The sequence below is a fragment of the Eschrichtius robustus genome, chromosome 5 (assembly GCF_028021215.1).
Source record: "Eschrichtius robustus isolate mEscRob2 chromosome 5, mEscRob2.pri, whole genome shotgun sequence".
NCBI classification, from domain to species: domain Eukaryota; kingdom Metazoa; phylum Chordata; class Mammalia; order Artiodactyla; family Eschrichtiidae; genus Eschrichtius; species Eschrichtius robustus.
Window position 1 is genome coordinate 35,504,771 of NC_090828.1, and position 16,427 is coordinate 35,521,197.

General features: G+C 39.7%; 1 protein-coding gene across 3 annotated transcripts in view; it reads right to left on the reverse strand.

Annotated features, from left to right (window-relative positions):
- SPATS2L (spermatogenesis associated serine rich 2 like) overlaps nucleotides 1–16,427 on the reverse strand; it is a 166,270-nt gene that overhangs the window by 126,585 nt on the left and 23,258 nt on the right. The window lies entirely within an intron of this gene.

Consider the following 16,427-nt stretch of genomic DNA (forward strand, 5'->3'; position numbering starts at 1 on the left):
AAAGCATTGTCAGGTGCAGCTAACCCAAACTCAACTGCTTTACTGTCACACTTTTCTTCTTTTCTTAATGAAACTCAAGAGAAAAGAAAAGAGTGAAAAACTCAACACTCCTCCCTCTTTTCAAGGGGCAACTCTGAAAACAGAAAAATAGTTAACATTTATTGAACACTTAGGACAGGTCTGAGGTACTGGGCTAGAAGCTTTACATGTCTTTTCTCACTAGATTCTCAAATACCCCCATATTACAGATGAGGAAATCGAGGCTCCAAGAGCTTAAGTCATCTACTGGTACACGTGGAGGGGCCAATGTCAAACCGAGGTCTCTAAACTACAGGGGTCACACTCTTGTTCCTACTATCTTCGGCCCAGGTAGCCAGTCCCCTGGACGCTGCAAGAGAGCATTCTGCAATCCAGCCTCCAGTGATGTTTCCAGTAGCTTCAAAGGATTGACATGATTGGCCCTTCTGCTGAAAAGTTAGGAGGCATTCTGAAAAATTAATACTGGCTTCTGCAAGAAGCAGCCTTGTCCAAAGCTAATTGAAAGCCATCTCAACATTTTCAGAACTGTGGCCATAGTCATCTGTCTTGTGGCATACCGTGTCCCATCATGCAGTAAATCACTTCCAAATCACATCTACATGTTCACTCATACAAAACAGCAGACCACGATATTTTTTGTCATTGCCCGGTAACTCCTCCACCTAAACTCAGAGCGCTGGTATTATGGTTTACATAATAGGCAGCTTGCTGACATTACTATTTTAAAGTACCACTTTTTCAGGGTTTATCACAAGTCATTTTAAATTTCATTTAGCTCTAACTTGTTATATAACTTTATGTTTGGAGACAATGTCCTCTGCTGCTTCAACGAGCTGTGTTGGAAAATACAATTATTTGGGGTCTAAAAATTTTTTTGGCAAACTTTGATTCTACCCTTTTAGAAGGCCATAAATAGGGTGGTAATGAAAAAGGGAAGTTATATGGCTTATTGCAAGACATTAATCTGGAAAACTAAAAGATATATATTTTGATATTTAATCTGGATTTATGGTATGGCCTTGAGACTTCAATTTCATTTACCATAAGTGAACCCAAAGACCAAATCATTATTCAGTGTAACTCTGCAAACCAAATGATCATCTACCTCATTATTAGAGACCAGAACTCAGAGAAGAAACTGGCAAATTTGGTGGGGTGGATATTTGTGGTTTGGTCATCATCCAGTGTCTACTCACTCCCACTTCTCCTGGCCACGAAAGCTCCATTTTGCTACCTCCAGAAAGGGTGGGGAGTGAGGTATATGACCCAGGATGAACCCATCAGCACATCATTCCATATGTCTCAGTTATGGGTTCGACAAAACCCCAAGTGGGCACTCAGGCCAAAGAGAAGCCAATCCAGGGCTTTGCTTAAGGCTATTAGGAAATTGGACTTTCTTTCTGCTAGGCTTGAATGGAAGAGGATGATGGAACTAAAGCTGCCTCAGCCATCTTGTGAACACGAGCTCAGAGAGGAGAGTACACAAAAGAACACAGAGGAAGCAAGAGTCAAGAATACACAGCCCAGTCAACCCCCGCCAGAGGTTTCCTGAAAGTCCCATCTAAAGATTTCTCCATTGGCTACCCCTAACTGCAAGGGAGGCTAGGAAATGCAGTCTTTTGGCTGGGCATGTTATGCCCTTGAATAAAACCAGGGTGTGCTACTAAGGAAGAAGGAAAGAAAGGGTATCGGAGAGGCAATTGGTAGTCTCCTCTGTGGCCTGTTTCGGTTGGGTTTTCTGTGCTCACTATAGAAAACAGAGATTCTATATATGTAAAGGAGTCTACAAATTAGAGAGAAAGTAAAAACACACAAGTGTTTGATTTATAAAATCTTTCATTAGGGTAACCTGATTCTCCTTTTATAGTAGATTCATTTGAAATCATTACTCAATCTTAAAATATGGTATCTACAATTAAAAGTGCAGGATCAGCAAGCATGTGCAGCAGCCCAGTTTTGCATATTCAGTGTAGTTACTGAAAAAAAAAATGTTGCTAAAAATGTTAAATATCCTAATTTCTTCTTAAATTATAGGGATAAATCATACTACATATTTATGAGTTCACTGTCTCAAGGCAGGAATTTTTCTGTTTCAAATTATGCCTTAGAATTCTATAGGTTAGGTTAGAAATGATAACAAATATGGGAATCTTTGAATTGACATTTAGTTCTCAGGCGATAGCTTTAAAAACGAGAGAAGCAGCTGCTATTAAGAATTTTTTTTCACTAGTCACAAAGACACATCATACATTAGAGGATATACAGCATGTCAAAATGAGATGCTTTCTGAAATTATTTAGTGTGGCACAAGAAAAGCAAGATAAACAAGAAAACAGTGTTTATTGCACCGAGGGAGATAAGAGACTGAGGAGTCACAAGGCTGGATCGTTAACAGACACCCTGCCTTTGGTCTAGAGTCATGTAGGCAACAATAAATGGCCTCTGTAAATCATTTTCATATAATTTCAGAACTGGAAGGAAGCTTGAAAATCACTGAATTCAGCCCTCTCACTCTACAGAGGAGAAAAACTTGGACCTAAAAAAACTCTGAGGTTCTACAAGTTCATGGAAGAGCCAGGATCAAAATACAGTTTTCTTTCCTAACTCGTGGCACAATATTCTTTCCACCAACTTCCATTCAGAGGTTACAGAATTAAGAAGTCAACCTGCCAGATGTGTACTGTAATTTACCTCTATGTTGACTGTGAACTCATTCTGAAATTGTATTTTTACACGTAGGAAGAACTGATTGTAATACCATGACATCTGCCAAGAGTGATTAATGAGAAAAATATATGACATCTCGCCTCACTGAGCTAAACCCGGCCCAGGGTGTATGGACATACAGAGGCCTTCCTTGATACCAAAGGAAGAGGCTGAGGGGTTGTAAGGGTTAACAGCTGGCGGGACTTTTATTTTCTAGTGTAAGTTAATTCTCTGTCACTCTTTCCTTCAACTGCTTCCCACCTACTGCTGAAGTTCCCCTGAAACACTGAGCAGTTCCCTGCAATGTGACCCTCACCGTAAGCTCTCCCCAAACATTCAAAACTAGGGTAATCAACAAGTGATGGAAAAACTAGATCATTTGAAGGTCTCTCTCCAAAGCATCAGAAGACAGAATCAAGAAAAATCTTTCAGAGTGGGCTGGTTTGAATGTACTACAAATAATAAGATGAATCCTTCTTATTAATACACTTTCATCACATGGCAGCTTGTAATTATGAAAAATGCAGGAAGTCCCCCACTCAGCAGTTTCTCTGAACAAACCAAGAAGGTATAGACCTAGCATTTGGGAGTAGGAAGAAACCCCAGAGAGGGTCTAATAAGTTGAGTTCCTTCGTTTTGCAGAGATTAGGAAGAAAGCTAATAATCTCTGCTAAATCAGGTGCAGGAAACAGCAGTTACTGTTCTCAAATCATGGCATATTCAGCTGAAGTATGTTTACAAATACATTCTCCTGAAAAGCATGACATGAGGTCTCTAGAACCCAGCATTTTCATATGGCTTGACTCATATTTTCCTTTTTTCAATTAAAAATAAACTTTGTTGGTTCTTTCTTATTAGAAAAGCAGTATACGTTTAGAGAAGGAAATTAAAGACACACAAAAAAGAAGAACATTTGAAATGCTCATAGATCTTACTACCCAGAGAACCACTTTAAAAACCCTTAAATATATTTCCAGGTCATTTTCTAAGAATATATCCATATATTACCAAAATGTGATCATTCTGTGCATACTTTTTTTTTTAATAATAGGATTTTATCACTTAACAATATATGATGAACATCTTTTCATTATCAGTATTTATCGATATCATCTATAGTAGCTGAACAGTATTTCACTATTTGTAACATAATATATTTAACTAATCTGTTATTGTTGTACATGTAAGCAATTTCCTATTTACCCAATTATGAGCAATGGTGTGATTAACACCTTTGTGGCCAAAACCTTTGCACATATCTTTAATTATTTCCTTAGCATAAATTCCTAGAAATAAAACCTTCTGTGACAAAACAGTGAACACATTTTAAAAGGTTTTTTAAAAATACATATTGCCTCCACAAATTGAGTCAATAATTTACTTGAGTTACATGCATATCAAGTGCTCTGATCAGTTCAGCACTTCACAAAGAGAAACCATATAGGCTTGGATTGGTGAAGTGTAATAGATGTGCTATTATCTATAATTCTGATGCGTGTTAACTGCAAACACCTTAATCAATTAGAGAATTGTTTCTACTAGAAGCTCTCTCTTTATATACCTCCAGTCATGGCTGACTTATACACTCCATTTTGACTCTTTCTTTGGAATTTGATGCTTTTTTTCCCCTCCTGTGTAAGTACTCTTTTTACACACTTACCAATATTCTTAAAGAAATTCTAGATGTTTAGTCCCTGGCAACATTCTTGTGGTGCACTGATTACATGCATCAGCTAGAAAATCTATCATCCAAGTTATGCTCCCAATTAGATGGCAGAACCAGTTTGCAGTTTGACATTTTAAGGAAATGATAAAAACAACACCTGAAGTTCAGGCAAAATTGACAAGTACCTACAAGACTAAAGAGAGGAAGTAGAGTGTGTTGTCAGACTGCACATTGTACTTTAAATTTTTTATTTATTCATTTTTATTCTACCTGGTTCCAAAAAGGACTTAAAGCAGCTTTTCTTTTTAAAAGTATCTTCTAAATTGGACATTTTCACATCACTGAGGCTGCCAACTTCTTTCCTAACATAAGGATATTCTTCTACCATGACTGCTTGCTATATTTGAAAACTGAATGGCAAGGATATTGTTCTTATACAGAAAAGAGGAAAAAATAACTCATGATCATGACTCCTGCCTGGAAGACCCTCCAAACAGCATGCCTTAAGTATGAAATGCAAGTCTCATAAGAAACCAGGAAGAACTACATTTCTAGGATGTATGAGAGCTCCAACAAATCACAAAAATTCAGGCCTTTGGGGATTCACTTCTCCCAAGGGACTGTAAATACACAGATCTCCAGCATCTTGACTTGTGAGAACACTATGAGACCCAAAAACACATAGGGGGGCCTGAGAGCAGGGAAAGCCAGGCCGGGCATCACGGCGAGGAGGGAAGCTTCCACCTCCCCTGGACCAGCTGCAGGAAACACCCATCTCCTGCTCGGCTTGTCCTTCTGAGTCTCCTCTTTCTGCTTCTTCCCAAGTCCTCCCTCTCTTCCAGCACCACCCATCAGACCTCTCGGGGGTCTGGCTCTGGTGTCCTGTCCCACATTTTGAAACATGGGGTTTTTCAGCCCGTGGTCTTTCTATTTTTTTTTAATAAGGAAATGGAGATCCATTGTTTGTTTGTTTTTTTAAAATAAATTTATTTAGTTTATTTATTTATTTTTGGCTGTGTTGGGTCTTCACTGCTGCATGTAGGCTTTCTCTAGTTGTGGTGAGCGGGGGCTACTCTTCGTCATGGTGCGCGGGCTTCTCATTGCGGTGGCTTCTCTTGTTGCAGAGTATGGCCTCTAGGCACGCAGGCTTCAGTAGTTGTGGCGTGCAGCCTCAGTAGTTGTGGCTCGCAGGCTCTAGAGCGCAGGCTCAGTAGTTGTGGTGCACGGGCTTAGTTGCTCCGTGGCATGTGGGATCTTCCTGGACCAGGGCTCAAACCCGTGTCCCCTGCATTGGCAGGCGGATTCTTAACCACTGCGCCACCAGGGAAGTCCCAGCCCATGGTCTTTCTAAATCCTCATCTTTAGACTCGATTTCCACCTCTCTTCCATTGGCCTAAATCTTGCCTGATATCTCCTATTTCAGGGCTGCGTGCTGAAAAGCATGGTCCCAGACCCCATGCTATACACTGAGGGACCCTTCATGACAAGTACTCGGTATGTAGTAAACAGAAGACTTGGAAGAAAATTAATTTTGCATGATTTAGAAAAAAAGGGAGGGGTGTTAAGTGCTACATTAATGTTAAAGGGGTTAAAGGGAACGAATGTCATTGAACTTACTTGGCATGTTAAAAGTGTTACGCTGAGTTTTGCCTATGCTCTAAATACTCCCAGATGCTACCATTTAGGAATAAAAGGATCATTTTCATTGTGAAACCTGGGGTTTTCTGAAATTTCAAAAAAACCCTCAAAACAAACACGCAGTGTTTCATCTGAACCAGCAGTATATCCAAGGAGCAAGGGCCAGATTCAACAATAAGACTCACCTAATAGAAAATATCTTATCGACAGCCCAAAATTAACCCTGATGTTTTAGCATTTCACAATCTACACTGGGCCCTTTCAAATAATCATTTCATTTGATCCTCCCCACAATTTAGTAAGGTAGGTGTAACTAGTACCACCTCAGAGATGACGAATCAGGCTCCCAGGGGTTACATGATGTACTCAAGGCATTTAGGCAGCTAGTTCAGTAGTTGAGAACGTGGGCACTGAGGCAGACCCCCGAGGTTCAAGTCCAGGCCCTGCCCATGCTAACTGTGTGAACTTGGGCAACTAACTTGTTTTCACTATGCCTCAGTGTCTACATCCTAAAACACAGACAAATAACAATACTACCCGCCTCACAAGGCCGCTGTGAGGATTAGTTGAAATAGTACATTTACGCGGTTACAGAATTAGTCAGTCAGTCTGCGGGTGCCTGCCACACAGTCAGCACTTAAGAAATGTTCACAAGACTCAATTCCCAGAGCTAAGTGTTTTAAGGCCAGATGAGGAATCCTTATCTTTACATTGCTTCTAAGATTCATAAGTTTATCAGTAGAGAAATTAGCAATTTCTCACCAAAGGAAAAGACATGCTAAAAGGAAACCTTGAACTGGATACAATGACTCAAAAAGGAAGGAAAGGGCAAAAGTTCAAGTGTGTCTTCTTAAAAGAATCCCATTTATTTTTGTTTCCGGAAACACACTGCATACCATTTAAGTATTTTCAGTCATTTTGGAGCACAATGAAAGGTCAGGCTAAATGGAAGTAATATTTGTATAGCCCATGGTGACTGTCCGGGTGTCTGTTTCCCATGGCCTGGTCCTGGGTGCACTTCGAGAGCCACGGAGAAAGGGGCTGTGCCCCCGCCGCCAGCCCTCCCCCCACCCCTGCGCCCACGCCACACGAGCTCTTGGGCAAGAGAGGAGAACAAAGATGCAGCTGGCAACGCTGGAGTGCTGGAGAAAAGAGCAATTTCACCCAGGGAAGAGGCCAGTGGGAAATGGGCAGAGGAATACTACCAGGACACACTTTCTTGTTTCTAGTTTCTTGCAGCCATGGGGGCAAAAAAGAAGGCTGAAGCGCAGAGAAGGTGGTGTTGGGAGGACAGAGAGGAACAGAGAGACCGACCAAGACACGGAGATGGTAGAAAGAAAACTCAGGTGGCTGGGATAACTACCGAAAAAGGACCAGCCTGCAGAAGATACCAAAGCAGCAGAGTGTCATGGCAGAGAAGTTCTGGAAAAGTAGGCATGTCAGAGGCCCATAAAGGGGGCCATATAAGGCCAGGAATGAGTGATTTCTCAGTCCTATTCCAGTGCCCAGGAGGGACTGGGAGATGACCACGGTGGGGCTCTTAGCCGTCATCTATAGATTGCAGTTGTGATGCAGGTTGAGGTTCCTTCCTAGAAATCACACCACCTTCTAAAGCATCATATGAAGCGTGCTTCTCCTGGCACAAGTGTGGTCTGGAGGGTTCAAAAGTCAAGTACAGTGTGAAGGAACCCAATTAAGGAACTCAAGGAGTCTCTGACACAAGGGTTACATGTAAAAAAGGAAATCTCACTTGAAACAGGAACATATTCAGCATTAAAACACAAACTTATGGACTGTCATTCAGCCCAGAAGTTCTGCATGTCACAAATGTAAAAATAATGATTACATTTGTTTAGCACTTTAAAGTTTACAAAGAATTTTTATAAAAGTCTGTCCCACATGGATGCTTTTCATGCCCCAACATGACATGTTCTTCACATTATTATGAGTCCCTAAGAATTGGCTTTATGCTACTGCAAATACTTTTTTTAATCTATAAATACTACTCATAGAATTTTATCTAAAGTACTATACATAATAGGCAAACAGTGGGTTCTAGGTACTGAATCTATTCTAAAATATCTACTACTTTCCCAGAATGACTAATTAAATATAATTTACATTACCTGAACAAGGTGTAAATATTGCAATACTCTGCACAGACCATTAAGCATATTTCATTAAGAGAAGTTTCTATATTTCCAAACTCTCAGATATTCTAAAGGGGTACTATAGGTGAAAGACCCCTCAAGGGTCTTTAAAAACAGCTCTTGATAGCATAAACAGGAAGCCTGCTATAAGGTAATGAAGAATGATGGAATAAAAATGATTGTGGCCTATTTCCACAAAGAAGCATGGAAAAAAGAAAACAAGCTAATATTACTCCAGCTTGCTGAGTTAAAATGAACTGTTTTGTCATTAGGCAAGTGTCTTATTTACTCTTTGCCCTATATACAATAATAACGTGTTGTTGAGAGTCAAGAGTTCACATTAGCATTTTTTAATTTAGGAAAAAGGGGAAATTGTAAACCCTAAAGAATAGTTTTCCGGTTGACACAGTTGAGCATGCCTGGAGGGTGATGTGTACTTTGTACCCAAATCTATATTAAATGTTCTATCCTTGAGGGACTTCCCTGGTGGCGCAGTGGTTAAGACTTCGCCTGCCAATGTAGGGGACATGGGTTTGAGCCCTGGTCCGGGAAGATCCCACATGCCACGGAACAACTAAGCCCGTGCGCCACAACTACTGAGCCTGCACCCTAGAGCCCGCAAGCCACAACTACTGAGCCCACAGGCCACGACTATTGAAGCCCGTGTGCCTAGAGCCCGTGCTCCGCAACAAGAGAAGCCACCACAACAAAGAGTAGCCCCTGCTCGCCGCAGCTAGAGAAAGCCCGCGCGCAGCAATGAAGACCCAACACAGCCAAAAAAACAAACGTCCTGTCCTTGAGATACAAAGATAACACTTCTGACCCACAGTCAGCAGAGCATTCATTTTGAGGTTCTTTCTCTCAGCTCTGACGATAAATTTGTGCTGATTTACCCTCTTTCGGTCATCTGGTTTCCTACATTACTGACAGCATACATTTGGGAGACAGCTGCCTGGCGTTGCGAGAGAAGTTGCAGCTTGGAGGAAGGAAGTGAAGCAGCGAGCTAACCCTTGGTCTTGGCACTGGGTGCTTGCCAACTGATGTATTAAAAGCAAAATTCTATAAAGTTGAAACTGATACTGTCAGTATGGTAAGAACTCTGCAAACCTATTTACATTAAGAAAAACTGTGATAAGCTAAAACTTTTCACTGGATATGCTAACTTCTGGAGTAAATTAAGCCTCCTGGAAGGTTGTATCAGTTCCTTTTATATTGCTGAGTATTCAGGTTGTTCCAGGTTTTGGTTTCTCCAAGCCCTTATTCTCCATCATACTGGAAGGTCCCAGTCTACTAAATTTGGATACTGATTCCTTGATCAGAAGTAATGTGGCCCAGAGTATATCTGGCCCAATATATAAATCACCAATATACAGATCACAGAAAGACCTACCTGAATATATTCCTTCATTCAACAAATACTAATGGAACATTTCTTATGTATCAAGCAGTAGTCACAGCACTGGGAATACTAGTGAACAGAACTTACAGTCAGCCGGTGGTCTACCATGGGGCTACCTGAATATATCATGCACCATTTTGCTAAATCTTTGAGCAGACCATAGAGAAAGAAGAAGAAAAGAGAACATCAGCTCATTAGCAGAGAGCAAGCTTAGAGGACAAAGCCACGTCTCTCCTACTTGTTGATTTCCTCTCCCTAACTCTTTGTCACTCTAGGTGAGCAACTGCACGCCTCTTAACTGGCTGCCAGAGCCCTCTTCAAGCTCTCTTTTCAGAAAGCTTTGCAGAAGTCTTATAAACAATTTTGCTATTCCAGAAAATGTTAATGCTCAAGGTACTCCTTTGAAAGAAAAGGAAAATTCCTTTGAGGTTTTTGTCTCAGTAACTAGGAATGCAATTAGGCCTATGCTTGGCACTTCGTTAGTTCCCAGAGCCAAGAGATCTCAGGGTTAGGAGAACAAAGCTACCAAGATGCTTTAGCTATTGACTATGGCTGGCCCAAAATTCAAGAGTTAAAGCCTGAGAATGTTTTACCCCTTTACTTTAATTTCCCATTTAAGTAACTTCCAAATACCAAAGCTTAGAGGACCTAGAAGGCAAAATCCTTTCCACTACTTTATTGAAAAATTATGTATGCTGTGATTTATTGCTAATGCTGGTCTTTCAAAGCATCAGTCAGGACACCTGGAAACCTTTGGACAACAGCTGCCAATACAAGTTTAACATTTCATGGGTCAGCACTTAAAACCTGACAAATAATAAATCATCCTTATAACCTAACCAGTGTGAGGCACTAGGTTGGCAATCTATTGAGAGTTGGTTTAAAAAGTATAAACCACAGATTACATTATAACTCAGCACTTGGGAAAATGGAGACTGGGTAAAATAATGATTGTTGTTACCACTTCTCTTTCTTCGGTGGTACTCTTTCTCTAAGAAAGAACTTTTCTTTTTACATAAAGATACTTCACTGTCTGTTAACAACATAAAATTTTGTTATTACATTATGTGTATGTGCTTTAAAAACAAAGAATTTCTGCACTTGTTATAGCTATATAGTGAATGTTCCAAAGGGGACGATACTCTATTTAGGACTTGCCAGGCCAACATTTGACAGCAATATTTAACTTGTTTTGGAAGATATGCATCGATTTTTCAGGGATATAAACATTTTCATCATTTCCATTATTAAAATATTATAAGTAATTGCTTGAGCCCTGGTAGAACAAATGTTATGTATCAAATACCCACTGGTGTGAGGAACAGCTGGATACGTCTTGTCTAGAAATGGCTGTGATATATTCAAATATACTTTAATAGGGTCACAAGAGAAAATTAAGGTCCTTTGGTGGTATGATGACTTGCCTGTGGTACACAGTCTCTGTGTACCTCTCTTACCTTCTTTCCACATTGGCATAAAATTTTAGGTCAAGTCAGTCTGTCAGTAAAGAGAGCATTGGCATTAGGAATCCTAAAATTCATTTAATGCCTTCTTTCTAACCAGAGGTAAAGCAGTAGCTAAAGGTAGAAGTGGAGTCAAACCTTAGAGAAGCAGCCTGGGCAGAAGGACCCCTTAGGACCTACAGAGAATTTTCAACATCTAATGAAAGTGATTTCAACTTCAGTGTTCACCTCAAGAAAACTATGAGAAGCCCAGACTCAGTTAGGTGCATTGACATTTACTGAAGAAAATGCTCATATATACTTCCGTATTTAAATTTCTTTGATTCCTTTTATTCAAACCCCTTAAAGAGAGTTGAGTCATTAGCAACTATAGAAACATTAATACCAGCGATAGGCAGAAGCTCACAGGGATGCCTGATTTCCTGAGATGGCCCAGACATGCAGGGCTAGAGCTCCCAGGAACCTTGTCTATCCTATGTGACCTTTTCCCCTCACCTGAGGCTGACTGGTCAAAAGGCGGTCACCAACCTAAGTTGGATAAATTAGGTTCCCTCTTCTTGGAGCCTCAGACTTTGAACTATGAACCCCAGCAAGTAGACGTCATCAGCGCTCCATCACACCGACAGCAATGCCTTAGAGAAGAGACCACAATGCCCTATGTCGAGTCTGCAAGGCCTTCCCTGGTGGTGGCCCTTCGTGCAGTTTGAAGGTTCTACCATCCCTTCAATGCTATAGATGCCCCAGGATCCTGCCAATAAAACAATTCAAAAATAATTCTGTTTTGGTTTAAGCTAGCCAGTCAGTTTCTGTAGCTTCCAATCAAAAGAGCCTTGTAGGTTAAGGACGTTAGTACTTTAATAAGAAGCTACATTTTGTTAAAGGTGAAGTAGAAGGGACAGGACCGTAATTCCTTCTGTTTATAGGAAACTCCATTTTACAGATGCTCTCACATGTGATCACTGTCAGGGTCAGGGAAGGGTTGCTATTATCCCCTCAGGAGAGAGAAAAGGCAAGGACAGCTCAGAGAGGGTACTGCCTCTGTGCTGTGGCCTGATTGCTGGCAAGTGGCAGAGCTAGGCTTAGAACCAGGTCTCCTGAATGCCGGTCAAGCACCCTTCCCACTGCACCTCGGTGTGTATGTATATATGTAATCAAAAAGGAATCTTACAGGGAATATAAGCAAAACAGAAAAACAGAGCTATTCTGAGTATATACATCTTTTCATTTTTTCCTACCCAACTCCAAACCAAGGGCCTGGGGAAAGCCTTAACAAAGTAAAAAATATAAACGATTGCCTTATGATGATATTTGGCAATAAAAACATTAAGACAAAGAAGTGCCTCTTTTTGATACGGATAGTAAGTTTACCTTCTCCTACACATTTTAACTATTAGCAGGGAGTAGCCTTTGAACTACAAGGCAGTGGTGTCCAAGGTATTTTCATCTTACATGTTTGAACAAAAAAAGGTTTGGCTCTTTGTTTACGATTCATATATATGTATTATTGTACTAACTATATATAATCGTTTGTTATGATTCATATACATGTATTATTGTATACACATTATAAAACATAAAAAAATAGAGAAGAATGACAGAATTGATGTACTATTTTGCTAACCATGATGTCTCAAGTCAAATACACCCTGGACGAGATTCATGACTAATTAACCACAGTGGATATAAATCTGTACGTCTCCCAGATAATTTAGAATTTTGGTGGCCAGCTTCTTGCAAGATCGGATTAGATGAGCACTGTCATTACCTCGTAACAGGGCTGACAGAGTTCATGTTAAACTTCGACATTTTCTTGTTGCTTCCAATATTAAAATTGTCTTCAATTTATGGGAATTCTTTGTAGAATCTTTTTAAGACTCTGTGAGGGTCTGTTAAAACTAAAACATAGAATTTGTAAATACAGTTGACCAGGCATGATATATTCCACAAAATAACCAAAGCAGATGAGCCAGAGGGGAAGCCACTGTGAAGAGGAGGCCTCACCTCCCTCCCTCCAGGTGATACTTGACCATTTGACACGTGGACCCAGGAATGATGCCAGTGCCAATATAGTCACCATCTGTTATAATAATGTTTCATGATAATAAAATGACTCTAAATGAAAATTCTAATCAAAGTCTTTCTCAACCAAATGAATCTTCTCAAGAGCTCCCTGTGGGTGCATATCCTATTTTGGAGGCCACTTTGCCAGGCAGTGAGGCAGTAGTTTACTTCTAGAGCCACTTATAATCACAGGAGTCTCTTGGCCTAAAACTATGCAGGACAAGGATAAACCAACCTGGGTTGGAAAGAGTTTATTTTGCCTTTTTAAAAACTTTTAAAATTATGAACTCTAACCCACAACCAGAAAAGCACATGAAACATTAATGTTTGATGTATATACTGTGTATTACCCATGCAACTGCCAGCCCCTGTCAAAAACCAAACATTGCCAGCACTCGCAGGAGCCCCGCAACTCCTCTCTCTCCCTCAGCATGCCCCTTAGAGGGAACCACTATCCTGATTCTTTCAGTAATAAATTCCTGGCCACTTATGTCTGTAACCCTTAGCAACAGAGTTTAGTTTTGTCTGTTTTCACACTTTACATAAATGAAATAAGATTGCTATGTATACTTTGTATCTTCTTTCTTTTAACATTATGTCTTAAGATGTATTCCTCTTCTTGTGTGTAGCACTAATTTATTCTTTTTTCATTGCTGTATAATATTCCACTCTATAGTTATAGAAATCATAATTCCTTATGATTACACCACAGTTTATTCATCCATTCTACTATTGATGGATATTCTGTGTTTCTAATTTGAGATGAATACAAATAATGCTGCTAAGAACAATTTACACATTTCTGGATGTACACAAGCATACATTTCTCTAGAATACACAGACAAGTGCACACCTGTGCATGCATGAGAGTGGAATTGCTGGATCGGACCTTAGTTTCTAAAAAAAAAAAAAAAAACTTAAGAAAGGTAATTCTAGTGAATCACTTGGAAATCAATTTTAATATAAACTAACTCTTATGTAGCCATGAGGAAAGCTCATTAAATTACTAGATTTATCTTTCCCTAGACTTTCACTCCTGCACACTGACTAAATTTGAACCAAGACATTAAATGCATTTAACTCTATTAAAAAATAGTGTGGAAATTTCCAGTGAATTTACTGAAGCCAATACCCCCAAATCTCCTCTCCCCGCCACATATATATTTTTTACATACTGTAATTGCATTTTTCCTTTTAATGAGGGCCAATATTGTGTCTACTGAGAGAACAAAATGCTCATTCAAATTTTAAAGCAATTTTGCACCAAAAGGTTTCAAGTTAGCACTCATATTGATCAAGCATGGAAAGCCAAAAATGTTAATCCTGAGCTAAACTGAGGAGTACAAATACAAACAATAGAGATTAATTCCAACCTCAGAGTCTCCAATGTTTCACTACCATCATGAGTGACCTCCAAATGGACTACATAAATGGGACATACTTAGATGACAACACTGTGGCACCAGCAAATCTGCTCCTCAGTCTCCCACTGTCTTATTGACAAAAAACATAACAACTAGCATCTATTATAATGCCAGGCACTGTCTGCATATTAGTTCTTACATGCAATGCCTTTTTAATCCTTAAAACAACCCTATGAGATAGGTACTATTATCCTTCCCATTTTACAAAAGGAAACTGAAGCCCAGAGAGGGAAAGTAACTTGACCCAGGTTCCATGGCTGTAAGTAGTTGAGTTGGGAATCAAACCGGTTCCTGGTGCCTCAGTTCACACTCTACTGCCTGGCAACATGTTAGTTTTGTTGTTATAATTTTGATAACAAGAAGAATAGTTCTTTAAGACCAGGGCAAATGTGTGAACCAAAGGGGGAAAAAAATCTACGTACGTTTGTTTTTATTGGAAAATTTTGTGGAAATGATTGTAAACAAGCAACTCTAATTCTGGGAGAACTAATTAAGAAATGAATTAAGGGATTCGATGGATACCCAAATTAGTCATTAGAGCTTGAAGATCTGGAGTTCTGGTCTAAATCCAGCTTTGGCACTTGCATCCAAAATAAACATGACCAGATAAGTACCACAGCTCACAATTAAAATGGATTTACATGGCTTATGCGTCCACATGGGAGAGGTCGCTTCCTAATTGAATTCGGACACCTCTTCAGTTACTGTGGGTTTCATTTGCCATCTCCCTGTTCTTTTGTGACTGCCGGCAATAGGATTATGCTGAGGGAGAAATCATTTCAATCAGTGATGTCTGCAGAATGAGCGTAAAAAGATAAAAGTAAAGCCTTTGAACTATAATTAGAAAATTCCTTAAGTGTGCTCATGTGACATGTGTTTGAGACTACGACTGACTGGCAAGATGAGTTACAGAATGGACGTCCAATGTCACTGTTCTGGGATAAGCAGCCAGTAAAACTGGTGTTCCAGCATGAGACAACCGTAATCTTTCGCAGGCCAAAACATTCCTGCTTTCTACCTCTAATATAATTAGTGACAGACAGCTGGAGGCATCTCATTCTCCTGACAAAAATATGATCAGAATTGTTTTCAGTTGGTACATCTTTCCATCAAGCTGTTTGTTGCCTTCCAGCAGAATAATCAGAGTTTCTGATTATCTGGTACGTTCCAAGAAAACAGGAATTGATTGTGCCCTTGCTTGTCTGATGGGGAGAAGGCTGCCAGAATTTACATAGTAACTCTTCAGTTGCCTAATGGAAAGAAAAACTAAGCTGTGTGTGTGTGTGTGTGTGTGTGTGCGTGTGTGTGAAAGAAAAACTAAGGGGTGTGTGTGTGTGAGAGAGAGAGAGAGACAGAGACAGAGAGAGACAGAGAGAGGAGGAATCCACCAGTAGTTGCCATAACAATTCTCTTTGAACAACAATAAAGAAAATGTTTTCGTGGTGATTCAGATTTCAGATATGCGGAAGTAAAGTATTCTATTGCATTCATGGAAAACAACCAACTCCCACCAACGTTAACGGCTCTTTTCAAAAAGTTACAGTCATCTTACTACTGAAGTTTCAGGGTTATGTAAAAAGAATCAAGTTTAAACATTCATGGAAACATCCAGGTGCAATAAGACCTCATTATTTTGGACTACTTCAATTTGGAATTTACAATCATTTGACAGGATCTAGACCAGAGATGATCTTTTAACAGTGAAAAATGGCTTGCTAAGCAAATTACTTTAAACAAGCAAGACTGCTGGGGGGATAAAATAAAAATAAAAATATTTTTGTAAAGTATGAGGAACGAAAAATAACAACATGCTTCCCCTCCAACAAATACTTGTGATGAACCCAGTCAAATACCAATAACTGATAACAATAATAATTACCA